Below are 16,212 nucleotides of genomic sequence, written 5' to 3'. Positions count from 1 at the left end.
AAGTGGGGACAGGATTGTCTCCAAATCAATAGCTCGGCTGGAAAGGGACCAAAGGTCGCAGGTCAACTAATGAACCACCCAAACCCCTGCGAGGGCCCAGCCCCAGGAGGGAAGCTCCGGTGCAGGTGGCAGAGGGGAGCCGTCGGTTCCGCCCGCCGCTGTCCCGTGCGCCTCACGGGAAGTCTCAAGGCAGGCCTGTCTTCTGGCAGCTGCTGGCTCTGGGTTCTCCTTCTATGTGGCAGCCGGGCTGGTAGTTTTGCCCCCACGGGGAAGCTGTATTGGTGCTGCGGGCCTGGCCAGAGCTGATCCCGCCGGCGCTGCACCCCTGACCTGGGCTGGGCCAGTCAGTGCCTCTGCCCATGGAATTGCCCTCAAGGTGGATCCTGGAACAGAGACAGGAAATCTGGTGCGACCAGCGTCCATGTTTCCTTGCTCAGAGGGGGAATAAGGCAGGGCATAGAAGTGAGAGAGGGGAAAGAGAGAGAGAGAGAGAGAGAAAGCTGCTAGGCTCCTTCGGCTTTTGAGGCCCTGATTGCAGCATTGGAGGCCCAAACACATTCTTGCCTCTGGGCTCTCGGAGACATCCTCCCTCTTGTCCTTCCACCACATCTGGCAACGCAAATTTCCAGAATGTCTTCATGCAGCCAGTGCAGAATGTGTGGGGCTTTGTGCAAAACTCAGTGCAAAGACTTAAAAGGTTTTAAGAACTTCAAGGTGGTGACAGTAGAGCGTGAAACCAAGGGGGGACCTTTCTAAACCCAGGTCGGTGTGGCTGCAGCTTGCCCATCAGTGGGGCCGGTCCTGGGTTTATGTAAATTGTGACGATAGAAACTTAAACAAGACAGGCCCAGTTGGAAGAGCAGTCTTCCCACACGAAGGAAGCGTATTTCAAAATCCTTCCCAGAACTTCACTAAAGGACGCGGCCACAGGGTGGGGAGACTAGAAGATAGAAAAGTCCAGGGTGACTAAATAAAATGAGAAAAGCCATTCCCAGGCTGGGTGTCTGGCCGAGAGCTCTGAGGTGGGTGGCTTTCCTTGTTCCTGGGGCAAGTGCAGATAGAGCCTGAGGGCCAGGGGGAGCTCCAGGCAGAGCAGTGCAGCCCCAGGAACCCAGAGGGCACTACCACAGGGGCATGACAATGAAGAAGCCGGGTCTGGACCTGGGCAGAGCAGAAAGAGAATTTTCCCTTTGTCCAGTGCAGCCGAGAGCCTTCAGCAGCACTGGGAGGGGGCGGGAGAGCACCGTGGGCGCCCGTCGGGGAGGCACCCGTGGGACCCACTGTAATGTTTAACTAACTGTGGGATTACCTGAGTCCCATTCTCATTCTCCACTGAGAGACCATGAACTCCAGCGATGAGTTCAAATATTCCCATCTCACTTAAACCCCCAAATCCCTCTCTCCAATGTCGTGTTGGGGGTAGAGCTTCGACATACGAGTTTTGAGGGGACACAAACATTCCGCTGACCACACCCTGCCTGTGGGTCTTCCCTGATGTTCCGTCTGTGTAGCCTGACTCTGTACTGAAAATAAATCTCAGCCGGGAGTGCAACTGCTAAGAACCCTGAGGCCTAGTGAATCTCTGTGGGCACAGTCCTGCGGACCCCCAACACAGTGTGAGGGTGATGTCTTGCTTTTCGTTTCTAGAAGGTGCTTACATTCCTTTCATCAGGAATACATAAATATGCTAATGAATGTGCAGCCACAGTGTTAGTCCAGTCCTACGATCACGCGCTTGGTGCAGCAGCCACATGGCAGGTTCCAGTGACTGCTCAGCTGTGTGGCTTCCTTCCCGCGCCTGGCCCTTTGCCGCAATGTACGCCCGGACGATGGGGTTGCTGGCTGCGGGCAGGAGCGGCTGGGCTGTCCCAGTCTAAACCCTGGCCCCAGAAGGGAACCCAGTGGGCATGTAGCAAGAAAGCATGACTCCCAAACATGGGGATGAGATTTTGAGCAGCTGAGGAAGGCGCTTCCAGAGGCGGGTACCACGGTTCTCAGCCACTGCTGGGGAATTCCTCTCGGGAATGCGAGGTGACTGGCCATTCTTTTTCGGAAAGGTCACAGCTGGCGTCACATTCACTGTCCTATTGACTGTCCTGGCTATTCTTGTGAATGACAGACTCAGAGTGCAGTGATTTCTGCCAGCAGAGTGGGCAAAAGGGCACTGCCCAGATGCTCATCTCGCAGCCCAGATTACCCATGAATCTGTGAGTTCTTAGGTCAAGTTCTGGCTTGTCTGCTCGGAGGGCTCATTTGTCCAGAGTTTCCAGACGGGTCCTGGGGGGTCCTGGTTCACGTGGGATGTTGCCACCTCCCCTGTGGAAGTCGTGGTGGACCAGTGAATGACTGAGAGGAGTGGGTGGCTCAGCACCACATCTGGGATCCCAAGGGTGCTTGCTGAGTGAGGAAGAAGGGAGGGCCTGGTGGTTGGACCATGGGTCATGGCGTCTGACAGACTGGCTCCTGGCCTACAGTAACGCGGGACCTCTCTGAGCATCTGTTTTCTCATCTGTAACATGGGCACAATAGTTCCTACTTCAGGGGGCACTGTGAGGATGGAGATTATTCATGTAAAGTGCAGGCACTGTCCTTAACCACTGGCTCCTCAGGTCCCTCAAGGCTGCTTATTCCAGAGACGGGGAGTATCTATCTTCCTACGGGCAGAAGAGAAGGGCAGGGGAAGGAGCCAACCTTTATCCAAGTCAGTAATGTGCCAGGAACTTTACATTTTATTTACTCCAAACAAAAATCCTATGAGGCAGCGCAGGGCTTCCCAAAGTCTGATGTGCACACGAATTCCCTGGAGGATCTTGTCAAAATGTGGGCTCTGCTTCAGCAGGCCTGGGGGGTGGAGGCTGAGAATCTGCATTTCTAACACACCCCAGATCAGGCTGCTGCTGCTGGTCCAGCACCGCACTGAATGACAAGGAGGCAGAGAACTCTTACTGTGCCCATTTCACAGACGAGGAAACAAGGTCAGTGAGGAAACCCAGGTCTGTATGATGCCGAAGCTCATGTTCCTTCTCCTGTGCTGTTGAAGGTTTCTCAGGGTTCAGATGACCCTAGGACTGCATATGCCAGGAAGATAAATCAGACAGGGTGGGCAGCATGGGTCAGAGGCAAAGAGCATGAAGGAGGGGCACAGATTAGGAAGTCGGTGGAGCAATTCACGTGGGAAGTCATACTGTCCTGGGGTACAGGGTGAGATAGAGTGTGACGGATAGAGGGGAGCTTTTAAAGTGGACAGTGGAGTGTATGTGTGAAGATACGTGAGGAGGCATTTTGCAGGCCTAGGGTACAGTGGGGGTCAAGCCCAGTGTGGACGGAACGGGTGGCGGAGCATGATAAATACTCTGGTCTCTCCTCCCAACCTCTCGTCTCCTGCTGATGCTTCCCATTGGCTGGATCCAAGGGAGCTTGAGGGACAAGGTCATGGAGGTCAGCTTCCTGGGCCACAGGCCAGAGAATGGATTTGGGGAGGCATCAGCACGGCCTTGAATCCCAGATCTGCTGCTTCCTAGACGTGTGGTCTTGGGCCAGAGAGTTACTGTCTCTGAGCCTTGGTTTCCATGTCTGTAAAGTGGGTCAAATGATAGTACTGTTTCCACGGTTATTGCAAAATTTAAAAAGATAATGCACATTGCTATCTCTTATAATAACCCCCCAGATTAAGGAAAGAATCTTTGAGAAAATAAAGAGGCTTTCCTTTGGATGTCAACAGCTGAAGACACAGTGGTTCAGTTGGAAGTAACAGCAGCTCAAGCTGGAGTCCTATTTTCCAAATAAAAAGACCTCTAGGCCCTCTGTAATGCAGTCCTGAACCAGTCCTGGACCACCACTCCATGCCGGAGCATACCAATTGTCTCTGTATTTTGAGGTTTAAATAGGTGCAGGGACTATGAAAATGCCATTTTATGCAACTTTGGCTACATCTCATATGATGACTGTTGTAGAAACAGCAAAATGTTTTTGTGGACAGGAAGCTGCACAACTATATAACTTGCTCCTATCACTGTCCTCAGCGAATGATTCCACCACATTCCCATACGTACATACTGGAAACCCAGTAAGCATTCTTGACCCCACCCTCTCACCCTTATGTCCAATTCATCACTGAGTCCTGTCAATTTCATAAAAGCAGCTCATTTCCATTTCTACCACACTAGTCTAAGCATCCTAAGTCTAGTCTCATCCTTCACCTCCCCAGTGGTTTCTACCCTTCTCATCTGTTGCCAACGCAGCACAGAGGGTGAACTTTCTGAAGGGCAGATCTTAGCAGGCCGCTTCCTGTTGAAACCTTTGGATGTCTTCCCATTGCTCCAAGAACATGGTCCTAAAGGCCTTTTACAAGCAGCCCTTGCTCATGTCTGGGGCACCCATCCTGTCCTGTTCTGCTCCGACTAACACTGGCTCCTTTCCATTCCCCAGATCTAGGCCTCGCACCTTCCCCCCTGCAGCCTGGGCTGGTTTCCCCTCTCTCCCTACTGCCCATCTCTTCCTACACTTCTCTCAGATTTAACTCCGGCTTCCTCAGGGAAGCCCCCCGGGCCTCTCTCGGGCCTCATCCTTCTGGCATACTTTTTTCCAGCCCTGCTGTGTCTTCCTCCACAGCACATTTGCAATTAGGGATTATACATGTGGGTACATGGTTTGATGGTGTCTACCTATTTAGAATATTCTAGGTGTCAGTGATTATGTCCACTGTTCACCAGGGCTTAGCATAGGTCCTGGCTTACACTAGGTGCTCCAGAAACATTTGTTGAATGAATGAATGAATGAATAAGTAAACTAAGCTCTCCCTATTCAGTCTCCAGCTCCTAAACCCTCAATCTCACTGTGTCAACACAGGGAGAAGCCGACACTGGTATTCCCTTTGAGGGAGTTCACACCCAGGGCTTCGGTGTGGAAATCACCCATAGACACAGTTGCAACCCTTTCATGACATTTGAAAAAGTCACAGTCGTAAATCATAAGCCCCTGTGGTGCACCTATGGCTGTCACTAAGTCAGCCTGGGCAGCTGCTGATCCAGGGGTCCTTATCCTGGCAAATTCACCCCAACTTTCAGAGAGCAGTGAGGTGGCGGTGTGGTGGAGTGTCACACTGGGCAGAACAGGAATGACAGAGGCTGACCTAGGCTGAGCACTTAAGAAGAGCCAGGCACTATTCTGAGAGCTCCACTCACTGCCTAGGATATGAAGTAGTAGGTACTGCCACCCCCATTTTACAGATGGGGAAACTGAGGCTGGGTAAAGAACCGGCCCAGGTCCCATAGTCAGTGGATTAGCAGGGCATGGCTCCTCACCCCTCTGTTTGCCCAAGGCTCTGCTGTCTCTGCTAGATGGTGGGTGTTTGAAGCTAAAGGTCAAGGGTTTTTTTTCCCTTAAGTTCAGTGAGTTTTGATCCTGTTCGTGAAGCAAACCGTCTTCTCTTTCCTTTGTGTTTTCTTTTCTCTGTAGTTCATCAATTCCAGAATCAAATGCTCAAGTGTAAATCACAGCTCAGACATTCTCGTGTGATTTTGAGTGGGTCGGTTAAGCTTCTGCACCTCAGTTTCCCTGGATGGTGCCGGAACGGCCTCTTAGAACTATAGAGATGATTAAATGAACCAATGCTGGCCAAGGACTCAGAACAGCGCCTGGTGCATACTGACCCTAACTTGTGTGCCTGGTATCATTAGATTTTAAAATAACAATGTCTATTATTTGCTCAAAGAACAGGCCTTGGTTGGAAAATTCTTTTAATCAGTTCCTGGGTTGGCCAAACAGTCCCCTCGGCTTGGAACTAGGAGACCCAAGCACCAGTCCTGGCCCCGTGCTTACTAGCTGTGTGACGCTGTGCAAGGTGCCAGATTTCTGAGCTCTCGCCCTGCTGGGATCAGGTATCACGCTGCCCCCAGGGTTCCTATGAGCATTCTGAGAAATACTGGCTCAAAAGCCATGGCTGAATCTGAGAGTCTTTTCTTTATAGCCAATGAACCTAAGATTCACACAGACAAATAAAACATTGAGGGCTCGCTGCGTTTCTCTGAGCTCCAGGCATGTCTCCATTGGAAAGCCCGCAGTCATGAGCCGCACCGCTGCAGGAGCCTCGGTCTTTCCCTGTTGTCCAGCCCATGGGCTGCCGAGGGCCTGGAACTGTCACTCCACAGTGGGGTCAGTAGCGGTATTGAAAAAGCGTTAGGAACTCTCAGTCCTGACATTGCAAACAGCCCACGGGTCTCTGGAAGGCCTGACGCCACCCCGCAGGCCCCGGGGCTCGGCCCCCGTGTTGGGACTGGGAGTCACGTGGCTTTCCTGAGCCAGAGGCTCCGCCCCGTCAGGGGCAACCTCTCCTTTTGGCTGGGTTGCTCAGGGCGGCTTGTGCTCTCTGAGGGGGATTTGCCCCAAATCTGCTTATGTTCGTAGCTTGGCTGGCCTGCCTGAAGGAAAAAGAGAAGCAGGGCCACGGGGCCCATGTGGCTGCAGGAGGAGGAAGGAAGGAGGTTGGGGCAGAGCAGGAAGGGACAGATCCCCTCTGCCCGCCCAGGCCAAGAGCGTCTCTGCACACACGGCACCAGGGGAGGCTGGCCCTCTTCTGCTGTGGTCTCTTTCCAAGGACGGCCCAGCAGACGGGGTCACGGAGGCCAGGAGTACTCACAGAATGGGGCAGTCCCAAGGCAGAGCTCCAGGAACTGCGGCCAGGGACCACCTGCTGGTCAGGAGGCGCTCTCCTTGGGCTCTTCTGGGCAAATGGCCAGCCATCCCCTGGACTTCCATTTTTTAAATGCAAGTAAGGGATGCTTAGTATTAACACAAACAGTGAGTTATTAAGGTCAGGTATTGTAATCATTAAATTGGTGGCCATGGGGCAGGGAAAAATTATTAACAAAATAGTATGCATGTCCTTCTCTGCCCTTCCAAGTGGGGCTGATGGCAGGGTTGACTGATGGGCACTCTCAGGTCTTTTTAGTTCTGCTCCAGGAAATGGGTTAGTTTTGTATGAGAAAGGGCACGGTGATGGTGAGGGATGCAGGGGAGAGAACAGATCTCAGGGGAGAGGAGGTGGGGGCGGGACAGGCAGGGAGTGTCGGAGAGGGATTGGGTTGGCTGCTGTTTAGGCTGGGACCGTGGGGAGAGATGAGTGTGGAGAGGACGCTTGTCACGTTGTGGCCACCGCATCCCTTCAAGCCCATTCCTGTATGTGGGGACACACGCCTGAGGAGTCCTGAGCTGGAGGCCAGCTTGAACTCTGTGCCAGTCCTAGACCAGCTGGAGGAGATTTACTAATGTGATGCCCGTGGCACATCCAGGGAGAGGGGGCAGTAGGTGGGGAGACCCTCTACCCGCAACGTGGGTCTCATTGGGTGGGAAAAGGCTTGGCCACCCCTACCCTGCTGGCAGCCCTGCTCTGCTCTGTCATTGTCTGGGAGCAGGGGTGCTGCCAGGTTCCCCCTTGGAGGGGTAGCTGAGCAGTGTGCCCCCATGGCTCCCACCAGCCTAAAAGCACAGACAGAGGAGCCCCAAAAAGCAAGGGTTCTGGGGTTAAAAGTCTGTTGCAGGAGGTGAGAAGAGCTATAGGGGGCCCCATGGGTGGAGGCAGAAACGCAGTTTTAAACAGGCTGCACCGTGGGCCACCACCCCAACCTGCAGGTTTCTAAAGATGCCCCTGGGTGCCCCAGGGCTCCTTGTCCTCTCCCCAAACCCCAGCCAGGATGGCTACAGCTTGTGCTTACACACCCACGGTTCCCTCTGCTAGGGTGCACTGGAACCCCCCTGTGCCTGAGCCCTGTCTCCCACAGCTTCTGACTCAGTTGGTCTGCGAGCAGCCTGGGAGGCAAGCCTTTGGTAAGTTCCCCAGGAGATTCCACCGTGCAGCAAGGCTGGGAGCCGCTGTCCCACACCAAGAGCAACGGGAAATCCGATCTTTGAACTCGACTACCTATTGGATCCAACAGATTGTGCCGTGCAAGGGTGTGTCTGTGCACGTGTCCTGACTCAGGAGACCTCCGGTGCCCAAGCACTGAGGACTTGGGACGCTCACATTCCTGGGGCTTAGCACACCAACTCCGGGAGTCTTTAGCGTTGGTGTTAGATAAGCCCCGCTGGAGGAGCGTCCGTTTATTTGGGGCCGGGTCATTCCCTGGAGGCCTCCCACAGGTGCTGGTGCCCCAGTTTATTCCATGAAATTAGCAGGCCGCTGGGTGGGGCCATGTCTCAAAGCCACATCCCTACCCCTGTGGAGGTGTGGGGCCTGATAGCCCCCCGACTCCCCCTCTGGGCCCCAGCATCCCACTGAGCATAGAAGCCGCTGGTGCCCTAACAGTGGCAGTCAGCACCTGTCGTGGGAATGCACGCAGCGCCCCCACCAGTCTACGGAGGAGTGAAATCTCCTAAAGGACCCAGACGGGAAAGGAGACTTAGCACAGCAGACCCCTCAGAGAGGAGCGATTTAGATACTTGAAGGTGTAAGCCACGAGCAGGCTGGGGGAGAGTGAATTGTGCCCCCCAAACATATATCCAAGCCCATACCCCCAAGCCCGTGCATGTGACTTTATTTAGAAATAGGGTCTTTGCATAGGTAATTAAGCATCTCAAGATAAACTCATCCTGAATTAGGGCGGCCCTGACTCTAACGACTGGTGTCCTTATACGAGACAGAAGAGAAGTCAAGGCCACATAATGACAGGGGCTGTGATTGGAGTGGTGCGTCTGCAAGTCCCTAGACCCAAGGGTTGCTGGCAACTGCTGGAAGCCAGGGGGGAGCCTGAGATGGATTCTCCCTCCCATCCCAAAGGGGAGCCCAGCCTGGCCACCAGCTTGGTTTTGGACACAGGCCTCCCGGACTGTGAGAGAATAAATCTCTGTTGTAAGCCCTGCAGTTTGTGGTGCTTTGTTACGGCAGTGCCAGGAAATAGCGTGGGACCCACTGCAGAAAAATCAAGCTTCGACATTACAGGATGCTGGCAAACGGCTGTCTCCTGAGGAAGGGCAGGCAGTTAGAGGGCAAGAGGCTGCAAACGTAGAGCCGGGCACACTCCTGGTGCCCCTGCATCTGCTGCTAGCAGACCCTGGGTTGAGGGACCCCCACAGGGCCATGCCTGGTCCCTTGGGGATCCCATTACAAAGCAGATCTTGAGTCAATAGTCTGGGGCCAGCCTGAGATTCTGCATTTCTAACAGGCTGAGAGGTTGAGGGGCACACGCTGCACAGAGCGGCCCTAGGATGGTGTGTCTCTGCGCGTGCTCCCGGGATACGTGCATCAATGTCACCTGGGACGCCGAGTGAGGCGTGGAAACATCCGAGGCGCCCCTCCTGACCTCCAGAAGCCGACTTTCTGGACCAATCCCTGGAATCTGCGTGTTTAACTACCTCCCCAAGACAGCCTTACAACCACCGAATTTAGTGTGTGGGGCCGTGTGGGCTTCTGGAGTGGCCAGAGCTGGAAAGATAGTGGCCTCTGAGGGAGCGTGAGTCCCTTTCTTAACGAGGCAGGGAAAAAAGCCTCTCTATTGCTGAGCACCTAGTCTGTGCCCCACCCTGTGATAGAAAGGCTTGATCCTAGGAGGCGGCTCTTATTCCTACCCCTGTTTTAGGGATGGGAGAACTGAGGCCCCGAGAGATAAAAGCATCTTTCTCGGTGTCCCACCCACAGACATGGCCACAGCCAGCTGTCTGACAACACGCTGTCCCCAAATTCACACTGCCTGACTGCAACCCCGACCTGGGTCTCGGCATAGCCCTCGTTAGGCCAGTGTTTCCCAAGTTCAACGGGCCTGTGAATCACCTGGTGGAAAGAGGTTCTGGCTCCCAGGTGCTGCCCACACTGTTGGCCTTCAGACCACACGTGGACTATCAGCTGGACTATCAGCATTGAGGAGCCGTCTGCAGGGGCCATCTGCAAATATACAGAAAAGATCAAAGACCAGGCCCCCTGGGAGGTGGGGAGGGCCAGTCTGAAGGAGGGGCCATTGCTTGCCAGCCATGCTAACACCTGGGTAAGAGACACCACACAGTCCAATTCCAGGCCAAGTGGCACCTAATAGAGCTGAGCTATAAGCACCTGCTAGTGGGTGTCTTTGAAAACTAAACAGCTGTCCAGTTGCTATTAATCTCATTAGGCACCTGCTTGGAATTACCTTCTCTAAACAATTCGACCTCCCTACCAGCCAAAATGGGGCAATCACCCTACATTAGGAACGCCTGGACAGCAGGTCGGGCCATTGAAAACACAGCGCAGGACACAGCCTGAGCGCGTTGTTACCAAACAATGCCCGTGGGAGTGCCGGTGGGTGGGCAGCTGGGCACCGCGGGGTGAGTGTACGTGTACAACCAGCTGCATCTTCCTGCAAGAATTGAGCTGGGAACTATCCCAGGATGAAGAAACACGAGCACCCTACAAACAATACATTCAGTCTATTTTGTTATGTTAAAAACCTTGTCTTTCTAAGACTTAGGTGTTAAAATGATTTTACTTTAGGGAATGGGGGTGGTAAAAAATGGTACTTTTTAAAAAATGTCTTAATTGATAAAAAAGCAGGCTCCTGGTATCAGCCCCTTGATGTTTTAATTGGCCCATTTGTATAAAAGGGTCTGTAGGAGGACATTAAATGCAGGGTTGCACATAAAAGCAAACAATGGGAAGCGACCAGAATGCTTGTCTGTAGGGGACTGGCTCAGTTATATATTCTCAGACGGCGGCATGTTATTAAAACAGAGGCTTGTGTGAGCTCCATGATATATTATTAAGGGGAGGAAAAACAAACTATGAAGCTGTAGTTGGCTCCTGGTATGTGTTTTTGAAGGATGTAGACGGACTTGAATATGGATTCATGGAAGAGCCCTGGGAAAATCCCCAAGAAGCTTCTGCAGGGCCATCTCCGGGGAGCAGGACTGGGACCGGGGGTGGGGAGATCTCCTTTCTCTTACACCCTCTCTTGGGCTGCTGGCAATTGTTACTACTCTCGATATACTAATGTTTCAACCAACAAATTAACTAACAGAGTGAATATCTGGGAACCATAGTTAGATGGTGATGCTACTTAGGAGGTCCAGGAAGGAAATGCCCGGATTGCAGCTTTTGGTGTGGGATTTTGCTTCTTATAAACCTCAGCATAAAGAGAGCTGATTGCTGCTAAAATCCCCATGAACCAGATAGATGGAGACTGTCAGAATCCATGCAGGCTGGGGGCTGTGTCTCTTTAAGGCTACATTTCTCAAACTTGAGCATAAATCAGAATCACCAGGAGGGCCTCAAAACAGGACTTGTTGGGGCCTCACCACAGTCTCTGATTCAAGAAGTCTGCGTGGGGCTCAAGTATCTGCATTTCTCATGATTCCCAGGTGATACGGTCCAGGACCTCATGTCGAGGATCACAGCTTTGAGGGTTCCAACCCCAGTGCTGGGTATTTCTGGTCCCAGATACCCTCCTAGTCCTTCCCTACAAAGCAGCAGACAGCGGGTGGGGCTTCCCAGGCCTGCTCTTCCAGGGCTAAGCGGGCTGCCGCTGGGGCGGCCTCGGCACTGTGAAGAGCCCTCATGCCTAAGCCAGACCACAAACCCTCTGCAGCAGGTTTTCCAGTGTGGGCTCAGCCTTGGGTGCTTGAAACGTGGGAGGTGAGCCTTGAGTACAAGCTGTGCATGAGTGTCCTGGACCTGCCACTGCTACGCGGCTTAAGGCAACAAGTGTATTGTCACAGCTCTGGAGCCCCGAGGTCCAAACTCAAGGTGGCCTCCGCAGGGTGGCTTCTCCTTGGCTTTAGATGGTCACCGTCAGGCCTTTCCACATCATCCCCCCTCTATGGGTGTCTCTTTGGGTCCACATTTTTAAATAAGGACACCAGTCAATTTAGAGGTCACCCTGCTCCTGCATGGACGTTATCTGAACTAGTCACACCTGCAATGACTTTGTCTCCAGATAAGGTCACGTTCCGAGGTCCGGGGGTCAGGGCTTCACCACGTGAATGTCAGGGACACAAGGTACACCTGTCACAGACTGGGTATAGCGTTTGCTTCCCAGACTGTGATGTGCATGTGCATTGCTTGGGGACCTTATTAAGATGGAGATTCTCGTTCAGGCGGTCTGGGGCGAGACATGAGCCTGCATTTCTAACCGGAGTCCCGAGATTGAGGATCAGACTATATTTAGGAATTATTGTTGGAGGTATTGTGGTTGGCAAGAAAGTCGTATTTTACAAAGAGATGCAGGTGGACATATTTAAGGCTAAAATGTAGGATGACTATCATTTTCTTTTAAAAACCCCATGAACAATAGGAAATTTGACAACATGTTGCCATTAAATTTGAGTGGTGAGTGTAAGAGGATTTGCTTTACTAATTTGCTCTTCCTTAGAAAATACGCATAAGAAAATTAAAAAGTTTTCTATGTGAGTTTAAGGAGCAGTGGGAGCTGAGTACCCCAGATAGACAGACAGGAGGACTGATGGACAGAGTGGGGTGGGGACGCTTGGGAGTTGGGTGTTGGGCTCTTGGGCCGCTCTGAGCTCCCTAATTGGGAACAATAGCTGGATGCATCCGCTCAGTCTGTGCCAGCACTCTTTTTTTTAAAAACAATTGTCACTTCTTTTTGTTTGCCTCGGAGTGAGTTCTAGGAAATGTCAGGAAGGAGGTGAAATTCTGGGGTCTGAACTTCTAAACCAGTGCTGTCCAGGGAGAAGGCAGAGCAAGCCTAAATGATCCTAAATTCTCTAGCAGCCACGTTTTAAGTGTAAAGAAATGGCAATGTTAATTTTAATAATTATTTAACCCGATATAGCCAAGATTCTGTTTCAATAAGTCATATCTACTTGGAAATTATCACAAGGTAGCAGGAGGGAGTTTGTGGTAAGGGGTGAGCTTGGCTCTTGAGGTGGTGGTTACATGCATGTACACACGTGATGGAAGGACATGGAATCATACACAGGTGCCCACAAGCCATCTCCTGGTTCTGATGCTGTGTAACAGTGTTGCCAGGCAGCTGCGTCTGCGAGGGCTCTCTCTGTGCACCAGGTGAAACTTCAACCTGGACGGGGAAGGGTTCTTGACGCTGAAAGAGAAAGAATTCTCTAGCAGGTTGGAAGAGTGTAGGTAAAGAAGGAGTTCATTAGAGCCAGAGTAGTAATGAAGGGCAGCTGCCTTGCACACAGCTGAGGGCAGGAAAGCGCAGAGGGGGCAGGAGTTTGCTGATTGTCGGCATAGAGGTCTCCCTCGCCAGCTCCTGAAGCCAGGTCACCTGGCATCTTGTGTCTCTTGGGTTTGCACAGCATAGGAACCAGTCCCTACCACCCCAGGATTTGGGGAGCCATGGAGCACAGGATGGAGAGAGACCATATTCTGAAAACATCCCGAAGAAGAGAGATTTTCAGGCAGGCTCCTGCAGCTGCAGCTCCATCCGGGTCACCCAGGCAAAGAGAACTTGCGGGCCCAAATCTGAGCTCTCAGCAGCCCCTCCCTACTCATCAGGAGTAAAGTGGGGACTTGGAAATAGAATGAAATAGCAAAGAAAGATGTGTACCACTGGAAAGGCACTGAGAGACGAAAGGCAGTTAAGCTGAGCAGTGAGAAAGCTTTATTTAAAGTTAAGCACTTAAAGAAGGAATGTGGGCATCCTCAGAGAGGAGGTGCTGAAAGGCTGGGGGTTCCTTCTTTTAAGCATTTTTCAGGAATGTGACAAAGGGCCAGGGGGGTGTAGATTGTCAAGTGGTCTCAAGATGCGTATCTCTGGTGAGAGACAGCATGTGTCCTGTCCTCTAACATCAGTCCTTCTGCAAAATAAACTTATCACAAGAAATTTATTGATCCAGTTCCTCCCCAGGATAGTGGCTTCTCTCTGGGAATATATCAGTTAAGACTGTTTGCCTTATTTTAAGGTAGGTTATTGTCTGTTTACTAAAGAATATGTTAGAAATCTTACCTCCTAACTTCCTGGCTTTTAAAATAGAACCTGAGCCTTAAGATGGAATCCCTCCTGTTTTTACTATGCTGTTGACACCTCAGCTTGTGTGGAAACTTAATCATGATGCTTGTCTCAGGTCCCTGCCCTATGTCAATAGGGCAAAACTGAGCCAAGGGTGCCCAGGACCTCTCTATTATCTTTGCAACTTCTCGTGCACCTAGAATTTTTAAAAGTTTAAAAAATGAACTTTTACCATTCTAACAATAGAAAAACCACCACCCAGTCTCTGAACTCGGTGTGCGCTTCACACTTGCCGGCCAGCTCAGTCCGGACCCGCCACAGTCCAAGGGCTGGGTAGCTGCAGCCCGTGGCTGCCCCCGGCTCCTCCCCCGGGCACGGCACCGCGGTGGGTTCCTGGGGGCCTGCTCTGCCTCCTGCTGACCAGCGGCTGGGGGATAAGTCACTGCCCTCCTCAGTGAAGGGGGCTGACAGTGTCACTCACTACACAAGGTTGTGAGGGTTAAAGGAGATGCTGCGGGTAGGGCCCCAGTGTGGCTGGGCCCACAGGTCCCCTGTAGCCCACCTGGACTATTGCTACGTTTGAAACCCTCCTGGCAGCTTCCTCCAGCTCCCCTGATGTCATCAAACCCAGCACCTCACTGTGGCCTTCCCCAGGCAATACAGTCCCAGCATCTCTCCTTGCGTGAACTGCTGGGCAGGAGGCAGAGTGACCTTCCCCGCCCATCCTCGGGCGCCAAACTCCGTTTGTCATGGGCAGGCTGGCAAGCTGTCCCTTCTGCAAAGGCGGTGAGCTGGCCACAGGCTTGGAGGCCAGTCCTTCAGCAAGGACCAGGGCAAAGCCACTGTGAGAAGGAGGACTTCCTGTGTGGGCCCTGGGCCGCCTCAGAGGGGTGGCAGCTTTTCACCATAAAAGGCAATCCCTTGACAAGCAGGAGACCCAGGTGAGCCAGCAGCTGCTCCCCTGGGGCCTCAGGGAAACCACAAAGGCGCTTCCAACTGAGCATGTGCACAAAGGATCTTAGCAACCAGGAGAGTTTGAGACCTTGTATGGTGTTAGAAGAACAAAAGGACCTGTGGACCAGAAAAGCAGAAATGCAGAGCTTTATCGTGGTGACAAATGGTGGCTTGACCTCCCAGTGTCACCTACTGTGGGGGAGGGTGTAACTAACACTGCTGTGTGTGCCCCCGGGGTTACCACGGGGTGGTGAGAGGCAGTCACAGGAACCAAGTGCAGGTTGCGGATGGGGCTCACCCCTCACCCTGCAGCTCTCAGGGCCTCAGGCCTCGTCCTGGAGGTGTTTCTGGCCAGGTTGTTCCCCACACTGTCCTTCAACCCTGTTCTGTCTTCCAAAGGCTTCACCCACCCTGCCTCCATTTCTTCATCTCACCATCCGAAGGGAGATGGAGAGCGGGCAGGAAGGTCTCTGGGAGGTGGATTTGAGGTCATGCCTGAAAGGTGAGGGGTTGGAGAAAGAATTCCACGTGTCCTGGGCAGAGTGGAAGGGCGCATGCGAAGCCTCCTAGCTGGGGAATCGGTGAGCTCCCAGAACAGAAGGGTCCTGTGTGCCGGGAGGGATGGCCAAGCCAGGGTGTTGGGGGCGTGGGGTCGGCCTGGGATGGAAATTTTTTAGTTTTAAGGGTTTTTTAAGCAGGCGAGAGGTGTGAGTGTGATTTGACTTGATGGGATCTCGCTGACTTCTAAAGGGGGCCGGGTGGGTGGGGCAGGAAGCAGGCTCAGGGCCTGCAGGGGGGCACAGAGGCAGGCCCACTCTTGGGGTGCTGCTTCCAGGGCAGGGGACACCGTCCTTTGCCCCCTCACTTGTCCGGCTGCCCTCTCCTGGGTTCTCCTTCCTGTGGCCCTTTAAGGATCCTGAGGAAGTTTTACTTGGATAGTTGGAGAGGCAGGAGGCGGCAGGAGCCCCGGACTGTAAAGCCCTGACTAACTGTCTCACCCTCCAAGTTTGGCCAGCTAGTGGGCTGCAAGTGTCCACTCTGTCCCCACACCCTGGGACTAGCACACCTGCCCCCCACTTCTCATCCCTACCCTACTGTCTTTACTGAACCCAGGGTAACAGGAAATGCTTTTAAAAAGTAAAACAAGCCTTTAAGAAAATACCCCAGGCTCTAAGGGCACAGTATGGAAAGGGGAAGGAGAAAGAGTAACCCGACAGGAGAAACTGGACGGACGTGGTCAAGGTCAAAACCACAGGGATCAGTCATACGTGAGAAGACTGTATGTGCCCTTGATACAATGTGAGAAGGACATGGTATCTCCAGGGTCTCCCTCCCCGAATCCACAACCCCAGTCCAATCATGAGGA

The sequence above is a fragment of the Manis javanica genome, chromosome 17 (genome assembly GCF_040802235.1).
Source record: "Manis javanica isolate MJ-LG chromosome 17, MJ_LKY, whole genome shotgun sequence".
In the NCBI taxonomy this organism is placed as follows: Eukaryota; Metazoa; Chordata; class Mammalia; order Pholidota; family Manidae; genus Manis; species Manis javanica.
Note: the sequence above shows the minus strand (reverse complement) of the source record.